The 24,076-nt window shown below is 34.9% G+C and overlaps 1 long non-coding RNA gene across 1 annotated transcript; it reads right to left on the bottom strand.

Annotated features, from left to right (window-relative positions):
• Window positions 1-266: 266 nt before the first annotated feature.
• LOC144223146 (uncharacterized) lies at window positions 267-20,373 on the bottom strand. Its single transcript, XR_013332594.1, has 2 exons — window positions 20,288-20,373; window positions 267-789 (listed from the first exon to the last, which is right to left on the bottom strand). It is a non-coding gene; the product is annotated as an uncharacterized LOC144223146 (long non-coding RNA).
• Window positions 20,374-24,076: the final 3,703 nt, after the last annotated feature.

Consider the following 24,076-nt stretch of genomic DNA (forward strand, 5'->3'; position numbering starts at 1 on the left):
GATGAAATTGTTTCTGACCATCATCTGGTATGTTTTTTCCTCCTAATAAAAATAAATAAATAAATGAATAAATAAATAAATAAAACATGCCTTGGAATTCTTGCAGCAATAAAAAAATTTAGACCACAAATGCCTAAACAAAACAACAAAAACCGTGTCCACATTCATTTTGCAAGATAAGTCACTTCTATTTAAAAGCAAATAAAAATAGCACCAGCCCCAGCTCTGTCCTGCCCCATAGCTTTGAAATACATTGAATAATAAAAGAGGTTATGATGATGTTTATCTCTGAAAGTGCTGCATCTCTTCCTTGAATACACAATTAACACAAAGGTAATAGGTACATCCATACCGGTGAGTTCATAAAACCCACTTTGGAGTTCAAGTCAATGTCAACAAATTTCTCTCCTGTGAGATGTGCTCCTTTAGAATTTTGTTGGCTTGTCAGCTGTTTCATTAATATTTTATAACAGAAAGTAAATGTCTTGAGATTCCAGAATCATCACAATCTGCCCCAGCTCCATGCAATTGGTTATTATAATGTCATCAAAATCCTTTGATATATGTATAGAAGCCTCTTTATAGGGAATAGTTTCTATTCTCAGTTTATACATATGCAGAGTGAGAAAACCTATAAAATTCAACTTCAATGCAATTGAAGGTTTAGAATACTGTTCTGGAAATCTGTGTACATTTTGTCTTCTGGATGGTTCCCATGGCAAAAGGTATTCAGCACCTTTTTCAGGCAACTTGAAGCCTCTTGAGTTTTCATCTTTTTTATCTGGCCTCCTGTTTACAAATTGATAAAGAAAATATTAAAATGGAATAAATAGAAATAGCAGCTGTAGAATGTATTCTGCCAAGAATAAATCCTCTGTTAAAATCGGTAATGTATTAGAATTTTATAGGGAAAAATACTTTTTATGATATTTCTTAGTGTAGAACCCACTCTAGCTATAGTTGAAACTTAATATTGTCTATGTATATAGAGAAATATAGATTAAAGTGAGAGATTTAGGGAAATATTAGAGAAATTTCCTTTCAAATACATGTCTTCATATAGCAGGAGTCCAGTAATTACTTATGGAACAGCAGCAATATTTAGGAGACAAATTACTATTGAAACTTAGTTTTTTCATACTAGAAATATGCATAAAGAGCTTTAGTCTTCATCTTTTTTAACTTAAAAGTGTTTAAACAAAGCTAAAGGCTGAAAGAATGAATACACATATATTGTCCACCTAGGTTCAATAATTAAAATTAACATATTGTTACTTTTGCACTTGCTCTATGTGTATGTGTTTGTCACTTTATATGTAAATAGCTTTTGCTATGAATTTGTGAGTTTGTGATGAGGAAACTGTCTTGTCTCCTGTATATACTGGTGTGGAGTCTTAGTGTACAATTAGCTTCAGGGAAGACCCGGTGGGCACCTATAGGGTCAAATTCAGGAGTCTTGCAATACATTTTGCTAAGCATATGTCCCAGAGTTAAAAAAATCCACTATATGTGCCACTATACCACTATATACAATGTTTATATAATAGCAAATCTATGTACTACTAAACATACAAAAATTACAAAATTAAAATAAATATCTAAAGAGTAAATAAATATATAAAAAATAAAGATTAAATAAAAAATTTAGAAAACAAATACCTGAACAAAGAAACAATTTATTATTTTATTTTTAATTTAATGATACCAAATATTTTTGCTGTCATCAAATATCAAAAAATATTAGTTTGTATTGAGAGCACCATAATTAAGAATGTTATATTATTTTTAACAAAATAATTTAATTCTAAGCTAACTTATTAATTAACTAATTGAATCAGAAATAAAGATTGATTAGTTCTAAATTAGGTTTACTTCAAGCCCTACTTTTAATGGCTGTAGAACTAAAAAAGTACTTTACAAAAATGCATAAAACTAACCGAAGAAAGATTTCATTTGCTGCATTTACTAAATCATAATATGATACACATTTTTCAACTACATTCACCAATAATGAAAAGGTTTTTGCTTAAATCTACCTGACATTTTCATGTTCTTTATGCCAATTAGTTGCATTAGCAAACTAATTGGAAGATGTTAGATTTTAATCATTTTAGTAAAGTAGTTAAAAATAAATGCCTAAAACTTTTCATTTGGAAGAGTAACAGGTTAGAAAATTCTGTTTCCAAGCTTCGTTTTGTTTTTAATTTGACTAGATATGCACAACTTTTCCTTAGAATTGAGGTGTTTAATATTATTCTAGCAAAAAATTCACTTAATGAAAATATTTTCAAATATTTATTTTCAACATTCTCTTTTGTTCTTTGAGATTCTTTTGAAAAACAGCTATTTTCTCAATTATTGTTAAAATAGTATTTCTCCCTTAGAGCAATAACTAAGTATGTACAATTTTTATTTTTTAATTTCTGTAAATAGCATACTTAAACTTTTTTTTAAATTTATTTATTTTTGAGATAGAGAAAGAGAGAGAATGAGAACACACAAGTGGGGGGAAATCAGAGAGAGAGAGGGAGACATAGAATCTGAAGCAGGCTCCAGGTTCTGAGCTGTCAGCACAGAGCCTGATGTGGGCCTTGAACTTACTAACTGTGAGATCATGACTTGAGCAGAAGTCGGTTGCTCAACCAACTGAGCCACCCAGGCTCCCCTATAGATAGCATACTTTTCACAGCCATGTATTATCATATAAAAGATCTGCAAAATTGAAATATATTTTTGTTAAAGAAGGAAATATGTAGCTCATGTTTAAGCTCAGTGACTCTTCTAAGTACTTCTTTATGGATTATCACTTGGAAAATCTTCCTGTATGGTATCGTGGTTAGTTCTGATATCTTTATAAGGTGTTACAAAGATTCTACTCAAGCTTTCAGTCCATTACTTCACAGTACACCAAAGAACTTCAAACCAAGTCAATGATTTAGAGGGCCCCTATCAGGCCCTTCATGTCATATCACTATTTTTCCTCTTTCCCTTCATTCTTTTCATGACATACATCAGCATCACTCTACGTATTAAAACATAGGTAAATGTATATTTTATTCATTTTCTTTCTTTTATCAGATAAAAAGTTAAGAATAAGGGCAACCTAATATTTGTTTCCATCTCCTCAGTACCATGGTCTTACAGATTCCCTGGGACATGTGCATCCTTTTGTGAAGACCGTAGGTATAAAGGATATTTCAAACTTGGCTGTGATTCAGTCAATCTTTAGTATCAGGAGGTACAATATGTCTTGAAGAACATCTATTTCATGAAGTCTTACCTTCGATCATGGCTCTAGAAGGCATCTCTCAAGGAGATCTGCCAGGTGTAACTCAGCAGATCTAGCCCTTTGGAAAGAAGGTTGGCAATGAAGAGCATGATAATAATTCAAAGAAACTGTCATTTATGCTGTAACAGAGTATTGCACCATGCAGCTTACAGATTAAAAATCAAGAAGAGAACAATCAGATAGAGCATGTAGAAAACAGAAACCAAGTCTGCCTGAAGGGCTTGCCCTGGCCTACGTGAGCTAAAGCTCACAATGGAGAAGTCTAATGGGAGAAGAGTGAGAAGGACTAATGTAACATAGTAGCCACGGTGAGCCATTAAATCCCACATATGAGTTTGACTATTCCAAGATGCACTGGGTGTTGTAATAAAGACTATGCTATGTACTTTTTTCCTTAGTCAGTACTGGCTCCAAATTTTAAGGAGATTGCGTCTATAGCACTTGTGAGAAAGAGCCAAGAAAGAGACTGATTACAATGTAGAAGAAAAATACTAATATTCCACAAGCTATTATTTAAAATATTTGTGAAGCCATTGAAAGGTAGTATAGTGAAACTCAGCCTAACTTCACATTTAGTGTAGTTGTCAAGTTACTTTATGTGCTTATCTTTATATATTGGATTATGACTTCCTATAGACTGTCACAGGGACTACTGAATAAAAAGAACTTCAGATTCCAACCTGGGTTTGGAACCAAATCCTGCCATATACACCTGGGTGAGCTAAGGAAGTCGTATAGCCATTGTGAGTTTCCGTTTCCTTTAATCCCTATCTCAGTTTTTTTCTGGAGATTAAATAATTTTTAAAGTTCTTAACACAGTGTTTGGCATATACTAAGTGCTTAATAACTGGTAGCTACACTGATTGTTACTTTTAAGATCTCAATATTCAGTAAGTAAAAGATTAAGTATATCTAATTTCAAATGTTCATATTTTTAAACTATCTAGGCTTAGAATGAACTGATTTATAAAATAAAGAGGGTAGTTATGGGGGCTACAGATTCAGGGAAGATACAAAAGATAAATGTATACTTTTCCCTATTCCTCTCGCAAACTACAGCTAAACACTCTGGGCATTACATATAAACGAACATAAGAAGATTCTGAAAGGTAGAAAGAAGGAGGAAGATTGGTGAGAAAGTTTGGTATCCAAATTCCAAAGCAATGAATTCCTTCATTTTAATTTTTGCCTCATATATTCTAAACAGGGTATTGGAGAAGTAAACTATCCAGAATCACCAAAGGGAATGGAGAAAAAAGAAAGGAAGAACAAACAACAAAACAAAACAACAACTATCACAAAACCATCAAGGCCAAGAGAGGGCCAAACTAGGCCAGGAAAGGGACAATCTAATAAGACAGAATACTTTAAGAGAATTACTGTGCTATTCTATCCAAACACCCCAAGAGAAAAGCTGTGGGTGCATCACTAACCATGCTAGCAAATGCGACATGGGGAGTCTATACTTACTCTTACCTAATTATAATGAAATGCCCCCCAACCCCCCTGTCTCTTATCTCCCCCCTCTCAAGATAAGGGTGTGTCAGAAAGCTGAGTGGGAATCTGGGACTTTCATTCATTACAAGTATTAAAGACTTTCCCTACTTCTGCAATATCAGTAAAAACCACAGAGGGAGCCCAGACCTCCCCCTCACCCCCCAGGCAACTGGTGGTCACAAGTTACTCTTTTCCTTACCTGTTGAGATAGTGTCAGAAGAGGCCTAAGGGACAGCCAGGGCTTTCACCAGGGCTCAGAATTAATAGCCACACCTTCACTGCAGAGGCTATATGGAGAGCCTGGACTCTCATTCTGTCCAACAGTAATAAGGAAGTCCTTCCCTCCACCAGGTGTTAAAGGAGGCTGAGTGAAGAATCTAGACCTTCCAGTATCGTGTTGCAGTAAAGAGGCAGAGTCTTCCTTTCTCCAACAGGACAAGTGTCAGAGGAGACCTGATAAAACACTAGATTAAAATACTTTTTGGAGTACCTGGGTGAGTCAGTTGGTTAAGTGTCCAGCTTCTGCTTGGGTCATGATCTCATTATGGGTTTTAGCCCCACATCAGGCTCTGTGCTGATAGCTGAGTCTGGAGCCTATTTCAGATTCTATGTCTCTCTCTCTCTCTCTGCTCCTACCTGCTCACACTCTGTCTCTCTCTCTCTCAAAAAAAAAAAAACATTAAAAATTAATTTAAAAAGATTCAAATAATTTTTGAGTCTTACAATACCCAAAACATTCAGTTATCCATCAAAAANCTGCTCCTACCCTGCTCACACCCTGTCTCTCTCTCTCTCAAAAAAAAAACACATTAAAAATTAATTTAAAAAGATTCAAATAATTTTTGAGTCTTACAATACCCAAAACATTCAGTTATCCATCAAAAATCACTCATACCAAGACTCAAGACATCTCAAGTTGAATAAGTAAGTGTAATTAATAGATACCAATGCTGAGATGAAACAGATGTCAAGAATATTTAGCAAAGAATTTAAATCAGTCATCATTAAAATGCTTCAAAGAACAATTTTAAGAACACTTTGAACAAATGGAAAAATAGACTCAGCAGGAAATAGGAAATATAAATAAGAACAAAATGGAAGTGTTAGATCAAAAACATATAACTGTAATTAAAAAACAAAGGGATGAGCTCCACAGCAGAACAGAGAGGACAGTAGAAACAGTGAACTTGAGAATAAAACAACAGAAATTACACAATCTAAACAACAGAGAGAAAATATACTAAAATGAGATGAACAGGGACTAAGGATATGTGAGATTTTAACAAAAGAGCTAACACTTAGTATTTGGTATTCTAGGAATACCAGTAGGGTAAAGCTGAAAAAACAAAACAAACTCAAAGAAATAATGGCTGAACATTTCCCAGACTTGGTAAAAGAAAAAATCTACAGATTAAAGCTGTGTGGACACCCAGCCCAAAGTGATCCATGCAAAGCATGCATCATATCACAGCCAGAGTTCTGAAAATTAAAGACAAAAATAAAAAATCTTGAAAGCAGCCAGAGAACTGATGCATTACGTATAAGGGAACACTGCTTTGAATGAACAACAAATTTCTCATCAAGAACCATGGAGACCAGAGGGAAAGAACACATTTTTAACATGCTGAAATACAAAAAAAAAAATACTTAATCTAGAATCCTATACCTGGCAAAAATATATAAGAAGACATTCTCAGATAAAGAAAAACTGAGAGAATTTGTTGTCAACAGACTTAACAAAAATGAATAGCTAAAGGATGTTCTCTAAACAGAAAGGAAATGATAAAAGATGGAATCTTTGAACATTAGGAAGGAAAAAGGATACAGTGAGTAAAAACATGGATAAATACAGTAATGTGATACCCAGAGTAACCACTAAAAAAAGGCTACACAGAGATACTAAAAACAGTATGCATAAATAAAAATTGAACTCTAGGGGTGCCTGGGTGGCTTAGTCGGTTAAGCTCCGACTTTTGCTTAGGTCAGGATCTCGCGGTTCGTGGGTTCGAGCCCCGCGTCGGGCTCTGGGCTGACAGCCAGCTCAGAGACTGGAGCCAATTTCAGAGTCTGTGTCTCCCTCTCTCTCTGACCCTCCCCTGCTCACGCTATCTCTCTCTCTCTCCTAGAAATAAATAATAAATATTAAAAAATATTGAACTCTAAAAAATGTTCAAATATCCCCAGAAAGGCAGGAAAGACATAAGTCTTTTTGTAGACATATAATAGATTATTCTAAAATTTGGATGGAAAGGCAAAGGAATTAGAATCACTAACATAATAAATTTTGTTTAAAAAAAAGGAATAAAGTATGAGGAATCAGTTTACTCTATTTCACAAATATATAGCTACACTAATTAAGTCTAGGTGGTATTGACAGAGGGACAGAATCATAGATAGAATGGAAGAGAGGGCCAGGAAATAACCTAAACAAATACAGCTAACTCATTTTTGACAAAGCTTTAAATGTAACTCATTGGAAGAATAGTCTTTTCAACAAATGGTGCTGGAGCAATTGAGTATTCATAGACAGGAAAATGAGCCTCAAAGCTTACATCTTGTACGAAATTTCCTAAGAGTTGACTGGAAATGTTAGGAAAACACTAGTGGCAAGCATTTAATGTAGACAGTTGTAGATCTAAAACTAAAACAAAGGTGGGACAGGAGTGAAACAATAAAACAAAATAAAAACAGAGTTTGCAGTCTGATACAAAACAAAGTAGAATTCAAGTAAAGAGTATTAAGCCATGACAATGAAGGACACACTTTAAGTCTAAAAACTGTATTTTATAACATCAATTATACCTCTTATGAATATTTATGCTCCAAATAACACAGTATCCACCTTTAAAAAAGCAAAAGAAGAGAAATAGATACAAATGCTAATAATAAAATGTTTTAACACTTTTAAACATTTTTAATACAAGAACACAACATAAGTCCATGTACAGAAGACCTAACCATCAAGTTTGACACCATGATAATAGAGATTAAAACTAGTTTTAGATCAGATCTGAGAGGATGTCTGATAAGCAAAAGAAAATAAAAGTAATTATCATGATGTGAAGTGAAGTTTACAGTGTGTTTCCATGTCTTTTTTTAATATTCAAGATTATCTATCTGTCTATCTATCTATCTTCAACCTGAAAGAACTCATTGTGTCTAGTAACACACTATAACGACTTGAAAAAAGAAAATTAGAAAAAATAATGAATATAAAATAGAATGAGTTTGAACAACTAGATACAGAGTTGATGTAAAATATGAGGGGTGCTTGAGTGGCTCAGTCAGTTAAGCATCTGACTTCAGGTCAGGTTATGATCTCATGGCTTGTGAGTTCAAGCCCAGCGTCAGGCTCTATACTGACAGCTAAGAGCCTGGACCCTGCTTCTGATTCTGTGTCTCCCTCTCTCTCTCTCTCTGCCCCTCTCCCACTCCCACTCTGTCTCTCTCAAAAACAAATAAAACATTAAAAAAATTTTAAATGATACAGTTGCAACATTGCAAACAAGGACTAAAGCTAAAGTATATATTTTCTATATCAGAGACATAGAATGGCATGCATTATAAACTCCTTAACTCTGGGGCATCTGGGTGGCTCAGTCAGTTAAGCATCTGACTTTGGCTCAGGTCATGATCTCACAGTTTGTGAGTTCAAGCCCCGCATTGGGCTCTATGCTGNTTTGCAGTCTGATACAAAACAAAGTAGAATTCAAGTAAAGAGTATTAAGCCATGACAATGAAGGACACACTTTAAGTCTAAAAACTGTATTTTATAACATCAATTATACCTCTTATGAATATTTATGCTCCAAATAACACAGTATCCACCTTTAAAAAAGCAAAAGAAGAGAAATAGATACAAATGCTAATAATAAAATGTTTTAACACTTTTAAACATTTTTAATACAAGAACACAACATAAGTCCGTGTACAGAAGACCTAACCATCAAGTTTGACACCATGATAATAGAGATTAAAACTAGTTTTAGATCAGATCTGAGAGGATGTCTGATAAGCAAAAGAAAATAAAGTAATTATCATGATGTGAAGTTTACAGTGTGTTTCCATGTCTTTTTTTAATATTCAAGATTATCTATCTGTCTATCTATCTATCTTCAACCTGAAAGAACTCATTGTGTCTAGTAACACACTATAACGACTTGAAAAAAGAAAATTAGAAAAAATAATGAATATAAAATAGAATGAGTTTGAACAACTAGATACAGAGTTGATGTAAAATATGAGGGGTGCTTGAGTGGCTCAGTCAGTTAAGCATCTGACTTCAGGTCAGGTTATGATCTCATGGCTTGTGAGTTCAAGCCCAGCGTCAGGCTCTATACTGACAGCTAAGAGCCTGGACCCTGCTTCTGATTCTGTGTCTCCCTCTCTCTCTCTCTCTGCCCCTCTCCCACTCCCACTCTGTCTCTCTCAAAAACAAATAAAACATTAAAAAAATTTTAAATGATACAGTTGCAACATTGCAAACAAGGACTAAAGCTAAAGTATATATTTTCTATATCAGAGACATAGAATGGCATGCATTATAAACTCCTTAACTCTGGGGCATCTGGGTGGCTCAGTCAGTTAAGCATCTGACTTTGGCTCAGGTCATGATCTCACAGTTTGTGAGTTCAAGCCCCGCATTGGGCTCTATGCTGAAAGCTCAGAGCCTGGAGCCTGCTTAGGAATCTGTGTCTCCCTCTCTCTGCCCTCCCCCTGCTTGTGCAGTCCTTCTCTCTCTCTCTCTCTCTCTCTGTCTCTCTCTCTCTCTGTATCTCTCTCTCTCTCTCGAAAATAAATAAACATTAAAAAAAACCTTAACTCTGAAAATAAATCATATAATTTCTGTTCCAGGATCAATTATGGATCCCATGTTGCATTTAGTAGCTGCATCTCATTAGTCTTTTCCAGCCTATGGCCACTCCTCAGTTTTTCTGTCTTAAAACATATTAAATGTAAAATTTTGCAAAAATTAATCATAGTTCACAAAAAATGTATCATTGATTTTCACAGAGAAGTTTTATAAACAATACTGTCATGCAATACAACTATGGGTGGATGGGAAGTAGGGAAGTATTAGTCAAAGTGTATAAAGTTTCAGCTATGCAAGATGAAAAGTCCTAGAGAGCTATTGTACAGCATAGTACCCAGAGTTAATGATACTGTATTGAATACCTAAAAATTTGCCAAGAAGACAAATCTTATGTTGTGTTCTTACCACAAAAATAATATCAATAATAATAAAGATTACAGGAAGACACTTTTGCAGGTGACAGACATGTTTATGGCATAGATTGTAATGGTTTCATGGTGTATATGAACCCCCAAACTCAAAAAGTTGTATGCATTATATATGTATAGCTTTTTGCATGTCAATCATAATTCAATAGTTTTAAAAGAAGAGAGTAAGAGGTAAAGCAGGAAAAGTGAAAGCTCTAATAGGTAAATATACTTTGTTTTTGAAAAATGACTAAATATTCAAACTTCCAGCTAATTTAATAAATGAAGAAAATATTAATATACAAAATAAGAAAAGATACAAAGATAAAAACCCTGAATCAGAAGAACTATTTTAAAAAATAATGCAAGAGGCTGCTTGGAAAACCTCTATGCAAATAAATTTGAAAACCTAGCTAAATTAATAAATATAGGAAAGACAACTTCAAAGTTGGTCCCACTAGAGATAGATATCTTTAAAAAATTAATTTCTGTAGAAAATTTTAAAAATTTATTAAAGGACTACTCTACAATAAAGCACCAGATTCAGTGAGCCCCCAGGAAAAATCTGCCAAATATCTAAAGAACAGATATTTGAAATGCTGCATATAATGTATTAAGTGGAGTAAACAAAGAAAAATCCCCTCGAAGTTTCTGAGGCTAGTTTAAAACTGATAATTAAACCAAATAGAAATAGCACAAAATTAAAGTTACAAACAAATGAATAAAATATTGATGAAGCCAAACCCGTTATGTAATGACAATTAAGTGGCATTTATTTCAAGAATGCAAGGTTGGTTCTTCCCCTCTCATGGTATCCACACTCATAATCAGGAAAAGGCAAATATTCCCTCTTCTATTATTCATCTCTGTACTGGAGTTGTTTCCCAAAGCAGTTAGAAGAAATCAAAAAGTGAACTATGAGTTAGAAAAGAAGTAAAAAATTCTCTAGTAGCAAAAGATACAACAGTATTCCTAGAAAACCTGAATCAATGGTCATATTGTCGAACAATTAAAAAAAAGAGTAGGGTAGCAGGATGCACAAATAATATACAAAAATCAATAATCTCCATATATATAAATAACCAGCCAGAAGATAAAATGTTAGTGAAAACCCCATTTTCAGTCATTGAAGAAAATTAAATACTTAAAAATAAATTTAATAGGAAACGAGTAAAACCAATATGAAGAACAGCTTGAAATATTTCTAAAATCACAAATAGAGTTTCATACAAAGGAATCACAATAGAGCCAGTCAACATCATAAAGATGTCACTTCTCCCAAAAGTAATTTTTAAATTTTATACAGTTCAATAAAGTACCAATAAACTAGTTTTATACAGCTAGAAAACTTGATACTAAATTTCATGTGCAAAAACAATCATGGAAGAAAAGCTAGAAAAACAATGAAAGAGATCAGCTGTAAGGATCTCGCCTCACAAGACATTAAAGCATATGAGATAGCTTGTATAATGAAAGCCGCGGAGTACTGGCCCATAAATAGACTAGTGGATAATAGAAATTTCAGAAACAGACCAGAGTATATATGAAAATAAGTACATAATAAAGAGGGGATCACAAATCACTGGGCAAAGATACGATTTTTAATAAATGGTGCTGAGATAACTGGCTAGCCATTTTGAAAAAGATGAAGATACATGTCACAGACCATATATCAAAAAAACAAAACAAAACCCACCTCCAAATGGATCAGGAACCTAAATACAAAACATACGTACATATGAGTAGTAAAAGGAAATATGCTTAAGTTCCTCCATAACCTGGGTATAGAAAAGGCATCCTAAATAGGACTCAAAATCCAGATGTAATATTGAAAAATTAGTAAATTTCAGCATATTAAAGAAAATCTTGGCATGACAAAAAATAGTAAGGCAAGTCTAAAGACAAGTGATAAACTGGAGAAAAATTTACAATTTACAGCACAGCCAAAGGGCTAGTATCCCTAATACATGAAGAACTCTGATAGGCTTCATAGTGACTGTACTAAACAAGAAGTGTTGGAGTAATTATACATTCATTTCTGAAACGTCTTTGCATTAATTGTGTCTTTTATATAGAATCATCCATGTGGTAGTTCTAAAGAAAACATACAGTTCCATGATTTGACTTACAGTTGAGTGTAGCTGTAAATTCAGAGGGGTATGCCTTAGGCAGAATTATCTTTTGGAAAATTTAACTGAGAAACATTTGATTGCAAAAGTCATAAGTACAGCCTAATTTTATGTTAATTGGCGAGGTGATTCAGGTTTTAAAAGTAAATTCCTTTGCCTCATCCCCTAATCAATTTGCTGCTCTGTCTTTGAAGTTCTTCTACACATTCTGGACTAGTCTCTGGGTAAATCCACCACGGTCTCTTTGACTAAATGGATGTTAATGAAAACAATATTGAGCTTTTTCTTAGCTAAATTACCTCTAACAAGACATTTTAGAGTTAATTTAATGAAGTGCACTAGGAAGTTAAGTAAGTGGCTTTTTTCATTAAATGAGGCAAATTGGAAGAGAATAAACACAATAAATACTGTAAGGTGTGAGTACGTTTATTGTCTACAAAGCATTTTGAAATCCTTCAAGTGAAAATGTATACTGCTGACATTAATCACTTCTTCTATGTCTTATCTCCCTGAATATTAAGTTGACAAATTTATCTTTTGCTATTTTGATCTAGGATGATTTTAGTAATTCCTTTAAATCATATATGAATTGCATACAATGTTGCTACATAACCTTAATAAATGCATCCAAATAGTATCCTGAAGTAGAAAAGGCTGTATTTTTAACTTATTTTACCTGTAGGAATACATGTGTTATTTTCAAAATGTGAGAGATAAGAGAAATTCCTTGGCTATCTTTCCTACTTCTAAGAAATGCCTTTCACACTCTGTTTGCATATTGGTTTAAAGTTTACATAGCCATAGCACTTTCATGTACATTACCTTTTCTGATTCTTACAACAAAGTTGAGACAGAGAAATGATTTTCTTTTCTGTTTTAAAAATTAGAAAACAAAGGATCTAAGAGATTAGAGGACATGAGATCATATTGCTGGTATTGCTGAGCTTTTCCTATAAAATAAAGTGCTTCTATGTCAAATAAAGTTTATTCATTAAATGGTCTGGGGATAAATTATTGCTATGTGCATAAAACAAACAGCTGACATTGCCCATTTAATATAGATAGTCCACTATCCTTTTGTGGAATCAACAAATGCTTCACAGGAAAGATTTCCTGACATCTCTTAAAGTAGTCTGCCTGGGTAACCTCAGCAGTACATTAATTGAAGTGCGTATGTACTTTCACCAAATACTACAAACTATTTTTAAAATAGATAAGAAATAGTGATACACTCAGTCTAGAAACTTGTTGATTTGTCACAAATAAATGTTGTACTATTGTGTTGCATTGGAAGCAGTGTGTTCAACCATTGGCTCTCCAGAAAATCAGAAGTCCTGATTTGTGGGGTTTGACAGTTCTGTTCTATTAATCTCACCATGTCTGATTTCAAAATTCTAGCATGGCTGTCACTGAAGGCAGAGTTGGGAAGAGATGTGAACTGTTGGCTCTTATGGGCTGGTATGATCCAGCCCCAGCACATCACTGGTTGGAAACTGCCATCAATTTCAGAGTCTGAAGGTAGTATTTGGAGAAGTAATGGAACATATCCTTTGGGCTTTAGATTAGCTTTTGTATCTTGTTTGGGCCACTTCATATTTTCACCTGATCCACAACCAATTTAAGACCAGAGAAATATAAAAATACAAAGATGATAACTTCCTACTCCCATTTCACCAGAAGACTTTCAGAAGTAGAGCTCTGAAGTAATCAGGCCCCTAAGAATTTTGTCATCCTGGGGGGCACCTGGATGGTTCAGTCAGTTAAGCATCCAGTTTCAGCTCAGGTCATGATCCCCTGGTTCATCAGTTCGAACCCCACATTGGGTTCTCTGCTGTCAGCACAGAGCCTGCTCCAGATCCTCAGTCTTCCTCTCTCTGCCCCTCCCCTGCTTGCATGCTCTCTCTCTCAAAGACAAATAAACATTAAAAAAAGAGAGAGAGAGAGAATTTAGTCTGTCCATGCAACAGGAAATATGACAGCCCACAGGGGTCCAGGGCAACAGAGTTTGAGTAAAAGACATCTTCCCTGTACTGCACAAATAGGGCTTCCCTCTCAAAAACTCATAGCTTAGTTATGGTCATGGCAAAATATTAGACAAGTCGGGTATCCCCTGTCCTCCCAGGATCTACAATCTAGCTGGGAGACGGACTCAAACACAGGTAGCGATAATAATAATACATGTCTTAAGAGGAGGCATTTGAAGCGTAGGTTTGATGTAATAAATGTCTAAGTGCTTACCCACTTGGCATCCATTTTTGAGATCTTGTGGTTCTTATCCTTTCTTTTTACACAGATTGATAAATTACTGGTGGTGGTTAGGATACAGATTAATTTAAATGTTTCTCTGGTTTGATATGTTCAACATGTTCTACTAACGCCAACATTAGAGGAATCTGGCACATTGCTTCTAAATGATAACTCTAACTGTATGTACCAGAACTATCTTTAAACGTACAAATTTTCCCCCAAAACTGATCTTGCTATACCTGGATGGTCCTGTGTGATGATAATCCATGGCAATTCCAAATGGTTTTCTGAAGATCTTCCTGGAGGGTCCAGTGAATATATCATTCTAAGAGAATATCCCCTTGATCTTTGAGCACTTACTGTCTAAATATTGGGGAATATCCTTCAATGAGAAGAAATTACCTTCTCTTCTGTCTGGATGACCTCCTGATTTCTATCACCAAAAAGTGAAGGCTAAAAGTAGATAAGATGAATTCTGCTAAAATAGCTAGGTGAAATTCTTAGAATTTCCATTGTAAAATTGTCATTGTTTAACTATGTGCATCCCATATATCAATGAATTTCAAAGTGGAGGCCTCAGAATAGAAGCATCAGCACAGGGCAACAGATTATCAGCCCTATATGATATTTACTGAATTAGGAATTTTAGAGGTACAACCCAGAAATCTATGTTTCAATAAACAATAATGTGGAAGATTCCCACAACAACCCACTCCGGGTTTTCTTCTCTCATTGGTTTATTGAGTCAAATTTTAGAAAAAGATACAGGCAAGTTTTCTTGACGTTCTTTCCATATCTGGATGGACTTTCCCCCTGATTCTTTTTTCTCCTATATTAATGAAAATCTTCAAATGCTATCTACCTGTTAGCTGTTAACTTCTACAACTACTTCGAGGATGAACTCATTTTATTGAAAGAAAGTTTCCTGAATCCTCTAAGACTTCTGAACAACTTTAAGTAGATTTAATCCCACTTTAAATACAGCACAGGAAGATTCGAATAAAACACAGCATGGGGATTTTAGAGAGGGGTTTATTTTGTAACTAATAAAGGGTGAGGGGAATCCTTCCAGAAATTTCTGCCTGACTCTTTAGCCTAACACTTTTATGTGAGGGGGCTCAATTTAAGTACTAAAATGTACGTGAAACCCTCCCTTCCCTAATATTCAGAATGTGGTTTAACTTGCTGCCTTCTAGGTATTTGAAAATTATTTTAGAAGACAGTGCTTTACTGCATGTGTGTTTACCTGCAGATCTGGCTCTTTCCTGATATTGTTAGGTGCACCCATTTAGGAGAAGCCAGTTTTTGTAATTTCCTAACAAGTCAACAACATCCAGGTTTAGTAGGCCTTTTTCTCTTATTTTTAAAGATATTTTTGCTTCTTTATTCCCTGCTTGGATTCTTTCCAAAACCACCACTCTCCTTTTTTATCCCAACTTAATTATTTACTCCTCCCTTTTTCTGAATCTACTTTTCAATCTCCAGGTTTTATCTTGGTCTTTTTGTCATGTACCGGCTGGCTCCAATTATGGAAACCTTCTATTTCCACCTCTGAGATCCATATTTGAAAACAGCCTCTTTCACAGAGAAGTACACTTTTCGTAACTAGACTAATCCTATTCAGAGAAATACTGACTTTAAAAATAATGAGATTATTGGTTCCGGTTTCAGATAAACAGGAAAGGAAAAACCTTGCCCAGTTGGGAAGTAGCCTCTTGGACTTTTTGTCCATTGCTTGCTCAATGGGTTGTAACTTTTTGAGGGTAAGTTCTCAAAACCAGAAAGCTTTAACACATTCTTCCAATGGATTTCTACTCACTTGTCATCATTTCGTTTATCATTCTTTACAAAGCACAGGTGCTTTCCAGTTTTGCTCGCTTCTTTAAAAGATGTTATTCAGATTATTTGAAGGGCATGGCATCCAGGAAACACTGTAATTTGCAGTGTTTTAATATCTCAATTAAAACATTTTTAATTTGTTGTTTTAATATCTGAATATCCTATAGAGGATCACAATGTTTTGCTCTACATTTTCGACTACATAAATGACACATATCCCTGGAGACTTGTTTTGTGTTCTGCCTGAAGTTCCTAGACCTTAGGTTTATCTTCCCTTCAGCTGAGTTACTGTGAGGAAGGACTGGGCTGATGTACATCACACTCTACTAGTAAAACCTGCTATCTCGTTTACCTGCAATGTATGCAACGCTTTTAAAGGTACTTAATTTGAGTCTTCTAGTTAGGTGAAGGGCGTCAGTGTCCTAATCTATCAGTACTTTAAGGTTAAAACACTATAAAAATATGAAATACTCATTTATCAGACCATCAATTCTTTGGTCCTTCAGTTTGTAGCTGCTCTTCTAACATGCAAATATGTGGAGGATTACCCTACCGCTCCCCTCTCCTGTTGGAGGTGAAAATTCCAAGGTACTTTCTTGGTATTCTTTAGATTTTGTGTCTCCAGATTATGCTTCGTTCTCATCAATTGTGTTGAATAAAGTCATTCTATCCTACATTAAGTAAAAAGGCCATGAGTTCCTTTTAGTTTTTACTCCTACCTGTTGAAATAGTTTCAAATATATATGAATTTAAATATAGAGTCTATGACTGGCCCAATTAAATAGATTTTTAGGTTTCTAAACATGTATACTTTATTTTTTTTAATGTTTTTTTTAATTTATTTCTAGGAGAGAGAGAGACAGCGTGAACAGGGGAGGGTCAGAGAGAGAGGGAGTCACAGACTGAAACAGGCTCCAGGCTCTGAGCTGGCAGTCAGCACAGAGCCCGACGCGGGGCTCGAACCCACGAACCGCGAGATCATGACCCAAGCAAAAGTCGGACGCTTAACCAACTAAGCCACCCAGGCACCCCTAAACATGTATACTTTAAAGAATATAAGTACTTAAGTGTACTTATAAACCACATATATCTAAAATTATTTTTGAAAAAAATTAAAAGGGAGAAAAGTGAACAGAAATATCATAAACAACTATGTGCACATACTAAAATTAATAATAACTAGCATCCCATGTTATTTGCTTCACAAATTTGAACAAAACAAAAATTATAGGCACACTTAAAATTTCCATTAGCAAAAAACAAAACAAGATAAAAAAATAAGAACAAAAACATGTCCATTGTCCACCATTTCCATCCCTTCCTCTCTTCATTATTATGAATTTGACCTAAGTTGTATCGGTTCTTATTTTATATTTTCACATGTTTATGTGCATCCATAAATCAAATATAACTTATAGGTATTTTAAAGTTTTATATAGATAGCATAGTATTCAGTCATTCTGCAACTGACTTTTAAAAACTTTATTCTTGGCGTGCCTGGTTGGCTCTGTCAGTTAAGCATCTGACTTTGGCTCAGGTCATGATCTTGCTGTTTGTGGGCTTACTGTATCAGGCTCTGTGCTAATAGCTCAGAGCCTGGAGCCTGCTTTAGATTCTGTGTCTCCCTCTCTCTCTTCCTTCTTCCACTCACACCCTGTCTCTCTCTCAAAACAGACATTATTTTTTAAATAAAATATAATAAGAACTTTATTCTTGCCAATGTATAGAACCATTTTATTTAAATATTTTTTAAAGTTTATTTATTTATTTTTGAGAGAGCAGGTGAACGGGGAGGAGCAGAGAGAAAATCCTAAGCAGGCTCGACGCTGTCAGCACAAGCACATCATAAACAGGCACAGGTATGGAACCCATGAACAGTGAGATCATGATCTGAGCTGAAATCAAGAGTCAGATGTTTAATGACATACCACCCAGGCACCCCAAACTTCCTTATTTAATTTACTGCTGTATACTATTCCATTTTAGTAATCTTCTACCTTTCTTTTTTTAAACTTCTTACTTATTGGCGGCCAGGTTTTTGCTCTTATATACAATTTTACAGTGAACAACTCTGTGTATATATTACCCTATGATGCAACAATTTTCAAGACACATACTCTAATGGAAAAATACTTCCCACATGGTAATAGAGACATAATACAAAACTGAACAAGGTGTGTTGAATGAAGTACCAATGTACACGCCTACCAGATGTGAATAGTTTCAGTTTCCTTATTACTTGCCAACACATAATGGTGTCAGACATTTAACACGGATCAAAAGTGAGTGAGAGATTTCCTTATGATATTATTTGCATTTTTTCTGATACTCAGACTTTTTGTTTTTTGAATTTCCTACTCAAATACTTTGCTTCATTGCATTTTTAATCTTTTTAAAATTTATCTATAGGAAGTCTTTATATATCCTAGATATAATATCTTTGTTTACAATGTTGCAAATTCCTTTTAGTATGTCGCTTATCTTTCAAATTTGATTATAGCATTTTATATACATGACTTTTTAAAAAAATTTAATTCCAGTATAGTTAATATACAATATATATTGATTTTAGGTGTATAATATAGTGATTCAACAATTCTGTACATCACTCAGTGTTCATCATGGGAAATGTATTCTTCCCCCCACCCACTCAGGGAAATGTATTCTTTTTTTTTTTATGTTTTATTTCTGAGAGAAAGAGAGACAGCACGAGNTATTATAATATAATTATTAATTATATATTAATATATAATTAATGTCTATAATTATATAATAACTATATTAATTTATAGTTAATATAACAATAGTTTCTGGTGTACAGTATAGTGATTCAATAATTCTATACGTTACTCAGGGCTCATCATGGTGAGTATACTCTTATCCTTTACCTATGTCACCCATGCCCCCACCCAACTACCCCTCGGTAACTATCAACTTGCTGTCTATAGTTAAGAATCTGTTTTCTTCAGTTTGTCTCCTTTTTTCTTTGTTCATTTGTTTTGTTTCATTAATTCTACATAAATCATATGGCATTTGTTTTTCTCTGAATGACTTATTTCACCTGGCATTATACTCTATAGATCGAACCACATCATTGCAAATGGCAAGATTCCTTTCTTTTTTATGGGATGAGTAACATATATGACTTACTTTTAATTATTAAAAATATAGACTATAATATCTCTTCTGATTGATCATAAAAGTATAATTATCAATAATTCCTGTTCCAGTTCTTCTTAACTTATAATTCCAGCTATATAGTCAGGTTGAAAAGTAGTATTTTAACTTTTAGGAGAAATGTATTTGAAAGAATGACCTTATTGGGAATATCATAATTATTATGTTTTTGTGAATAATGACATCAGTGAGCTTTGAATTGTTAAAAGATATAGAACTTTAAAAATTAGTTTCACAAGCTTGCTACATAAGGGTCCACTGAAAGGACCCTTAACAATCATCTTTCTCCCTTTGCACATGATAGAACTGAAGTCCAGAGAACGTTGTAGCCAAAGAGCCAGTATCCATGGAGGTGTATTGGCAGAATCAATGTGTATTAATTCCTGGTTCAGGTCAGTTTCCATTAAATCCCAACCAAAGCAGCTCCAAAAGCCAATAGATGTATTTAACTTCTTAGAATTAAAGTTTATGGTATTTCTAACTAGTAGGCTTCTTTTCCTTAAAGAAATGAGTAACGTTGAACAGTTAGTACTCTGATTTTAGATAACACCACCTTTCTTTGTAATGAGGGAAGAAAAGAACATGATTAATATTAGGCCCTTTAAAACAGTGAGTTAAAAGGAAGGGCAAGTATGCACAATCCGCCATACACATTGTTCTTCCTGGTGACTCCACTCAGCAGGGGACAAGGAACAGACATGACTCTGACTTGAAGAAGTTTTGCCAAATTCAGCACCTAGAAACCTGTTTTCACATTTAGAGAAATTCTCTAGAAAAGGCTGAATTCAGTTTTCCACATGCAAAAGTTAAGTTTTGGATGTTGTTCATAACACGGAGAATGTTAACCACGGAGTAATTACAATGTAATTGTCCTATTTTAACTACTTACTTTTTCCTTTAGAGTATCCACATTACACATCCATTTGTTACAGGAATCAATTTATCCATTCAGTTTTGTTGTTACTTTCCAGTTGAAAGAACCTGTGGTTAGTATAGGAATTAAACAAATAAGCCCAAGAATACAGCTTTGAGTCAGTGTGCAGCTATTTGGAAGAGTAGCTGAAATGCTCTCAAATATAACCTGAGGTGTTTATTTCCTGAACAGTTTGTAAGTAAGGGTCCTTTCATCCTTAAATGGTTCACCATTTATTTACATCTCTTAATGATATATTTTGTTGTTCTTACATCAAGGACCATATTCTTTCCAATTTGTTCATTTTGGATCAAAATAAAAATAGAGGGTATTAGAAGGAGAAAGAAAAAAATAATTATCTTAACACTATAGTACACTCACATAGGAAGGAAATCTACATGACAATCAAGTATGCATATGCAACCTCTATACCATAAAGCACTTGAGCCTTAGAGGTCCGTTTGTGTCTCACATGGTGTTCTCTAGTTGCCATGGCAATTACTCGTTTTCATTGGGTAACTGAGCGAATGGCCACATCTGTTCTTGCTGAGCTCTCTTTTCCGCCACCTAACACAGAGCATAGGGAATAGATTCGCTTCTTAGTGCACAAAGATTTACGTGCAGAAACGTCTCCACATCAAGGAGAGACCGTAAATCTCAGGTCAGAAAGTCACACTTGCCCTTGAGTGCCTTCCTTTTTTTCTGCCCAAATGTTCTCCTATTCTTCTACAAACACAACTAAATATGCATTTATTCAATGGAAAAAGAGACATAACATTCCCCTTAGGCAATAAAGAAACATATATTTGTAACTATATCAAAAAATGGTAATTTGCGCTCTTGGCACAATGATATTCTGGAATTCAAAATAAAAGATTCCCATTGGTAAACTTAGATAAATCTATTTTCTCTTTTAAGCAAATATGTCTTAATTGATAAAATCTTGTAGGTAAGAGTTCAGGTGTTTTAATTTGGATGCAATCAATTGTAACTAGAAAATCTTTCTGCATCTTAATAAATCTGTACTGGCCTCAAGGAAATAAGTAACAGTTGAACTGAATCAATTCTTTCCTATTTCCTATACTTCTGGAAAGAAAAAAGGGATAACAAAGATGCATAGAGATATTCAGGCCAACATTTGGCTTGCTAATACTGAGAGGCATGAAACATATATGTATTTGGTATTTCTTCTATATCTTTTTTTTTTTTAAATCTTTGAATTATGGGATAATATCTGAGAGAAGAGACAGCATAGGACTTCTATTATTCCCTCTAGTAGTCAGGTACTTTTCTAGGGCTAAAACCTTATATTCATATCCTTCTAAAATGGTATAACCTATTCTATCTCTTTCGCTAGATTTTCCTTTGGAGCATCAGGATGAATTGTCAAGATCTAAGAGATATTCTAAAGATGTCATTGTTCTGGATGATAGAGAGTTTTCTTGAATAATTCTAGAAAGATGAGGGAAGTCTGAAATCCTCTGGTATAGGAAATCCTTACTGGCCAACTATAGACTACCCAATTGGTTTTCCAGATATTTTCACAGGATATTAAGGCATAGAGTTTAAGAAGAAGAAGCACTCCATTATGGTGATAAAAAATTCTGGCTAAGAAAAGCTTGACACCTATTCCCAAGCTGACCTAACAGTTCAGCTAAACCTGAGGAGACAAAGGAGGCTAGATTAAAGAAAAAAAAAAGTGAGCATATGAGTACACAGGTGGGGAGGAGCTTAATCTGTGGTGTGAAGATCCAAAAATGGTATCAAGTTAAATTCAAAATTCAAGTTGTTCGTCACATAGGCAGGAAATTCAGAGAGGCCTAGGCATGTGATGGTTTAATTCCTCTTCCTGAGGAGTAGGTCTGACCAAGAGGTCAGGTCTCAATGGTTGAAATGCAGTTCCATTAGCATTACATGTTAAGTTCTCTAGAGCATCCAAGGGTAGGACAAGCTGAGAGGTGAGCTCAAGCTATGACTCAGAGAGTATTGAGGTGCAAGGATGAGAAATGAATTCTCTCTCCTGAGCATGAGGCTAGATTCAAGAGACCAAATTACAAGGTCAGAAACCAGATTGGTGCAGAGAAGTAGACTGTTGAAAGGATGAGCATACCGATGGCACCACTCCCAACAAGGCTAGTGTGCCTCTGAGAGGGTCAGCCTGATTTAGTTATTTTATTATAATTTTTAAAATTTTTTCTTATTTTATTTATTCTTTTCTTTTTTTTTTTGGAGAGAGAATGAGAGAGAGAGAGATCAGGGGAGGGTCAGAGAGAGACAGGGAGACACAAAATCTGAAGCAGGCCTCAGGCTCCAAGCCGTCATAACAGAGCCTGATGTGGGACTCGAACTTATGAACAGCAAGATCATGACCCGAGCTGAAGTTGGACACTTAGTCAACTGAGCTGCCCAGGTGCCCTGGATGAGCGTGATTTAAATGTACAATATCCAGCTGGTCATTCTGAAGGTTTAAGGGATCAGAGCAAAGAACCAAGAGACTATTGTGTCAGTCATGCTCGTTAGGAAATTTGCACATTGTAGACATTCATGTTCCTCTGATAAATCCACAGCTAAAAAATCTTTACCACTGGCTAATTCATGGATTTTGTGATTATCACAGAAAATAGGCCAAAAGGCAGAGGCAGATCCCTCAAGTCACCATTACTGTGCGAGTCAGAAGGCATGGAGTTATATGCACTTAACAACTTGCCTATAAATTATCAGCAGCATTTAATATTAATAAGTCAGATTAAGCTAATACATTGGGTTTCTCCCCTCCTTTCTTCTTTTACTCAACAGATATTATTCATACTACATACAAGACAGATGGAATGAGAGGTGACATGGTGATACACAAGTATAGTTAGGCGGGCAGTCCCTCCCACAAGGTGCTTAGAGCCTTGCAGAGAGAGATGGTACAAAGCCCATTCTGCCATTCAGGACTCTCCTTAATCACGTTCTCTAGGCTGTATCTATTTCTGTCTTTTTTTTTTTCATCCTGATCCATCATCTCTGCATTTGCCATCCTTTTTTGGATTAGTACTGCCTTTCTTGACCTACTCTAGAGTCTCCCCTTCATATGTGCCCCCCCTCCCGCTCTTACCCTTGGCACCTTTAGGCTCATAGTTGGACTCTTATGAGAAGACGACAGGATAAAATGCACAGATTTACATTTGACGTGAGTTTTCAGATTGTTTCCTGAGGGATAATATTGAGTGGAGCTGATGATGGAGATAGGTAGGTTGAAATGATTATAATTTAAATATTTATTATTTGTGTAACTAGAATATTTCCGTAAGATTGTTCTCAGATCCCATTAGATGGTAATTCTGCAAAGGCAAGGATGGGTCCCTTTCGTTCACATTTGTGGTCTCGGTGCCAAAACAGTGCCTCACACAGTAAACAATATTTAATGAATGAATGCATGCATAAATGAACAAACAAGAAGATTAAGTGAACAGTGAAAGCCAAGGTAGGGAGAAACAGGAGAGACTGGGAAGGCATTACTGATAGCTCTTGGGGTGAATGCTAGAGCGCTTTATTTGCATTTGGGGCATGTTATGGGAAATGAAGCATTAAAGAACCTTGAAACATGAAACTGAAACTTTGTCCACTTCACAGTTTTTCTTGGAGATGGTCCTTGCTCACCTCTAAAGAACTCTGCAGAAGGATCAAAACACTATATAGTCATCTTACAGGCCTTGGAATCAGTCAGGCCTCACTTTGCATGCCATAGCTCTGCTTTTATTAATTGATCTGGGACAAATT

Source organism: Crocuta crocuta, unplaced genomic scaffold (assembly GCF_008692635.1).
Source record: "Crocuta crocuta isolate KB4526 unplaced genomic scaffold, BGI_CrCroc_1.0 scaffold231, whole genome shotgun sequence".
In the NCBI taxonomy this organism is placed as follows: domain Eukaryota; kingdom Metazoa; phylum Chordata; class Mammalia; order Carnivora; family Hyaenidae; genus Crocuta; species Crocuta crocuta.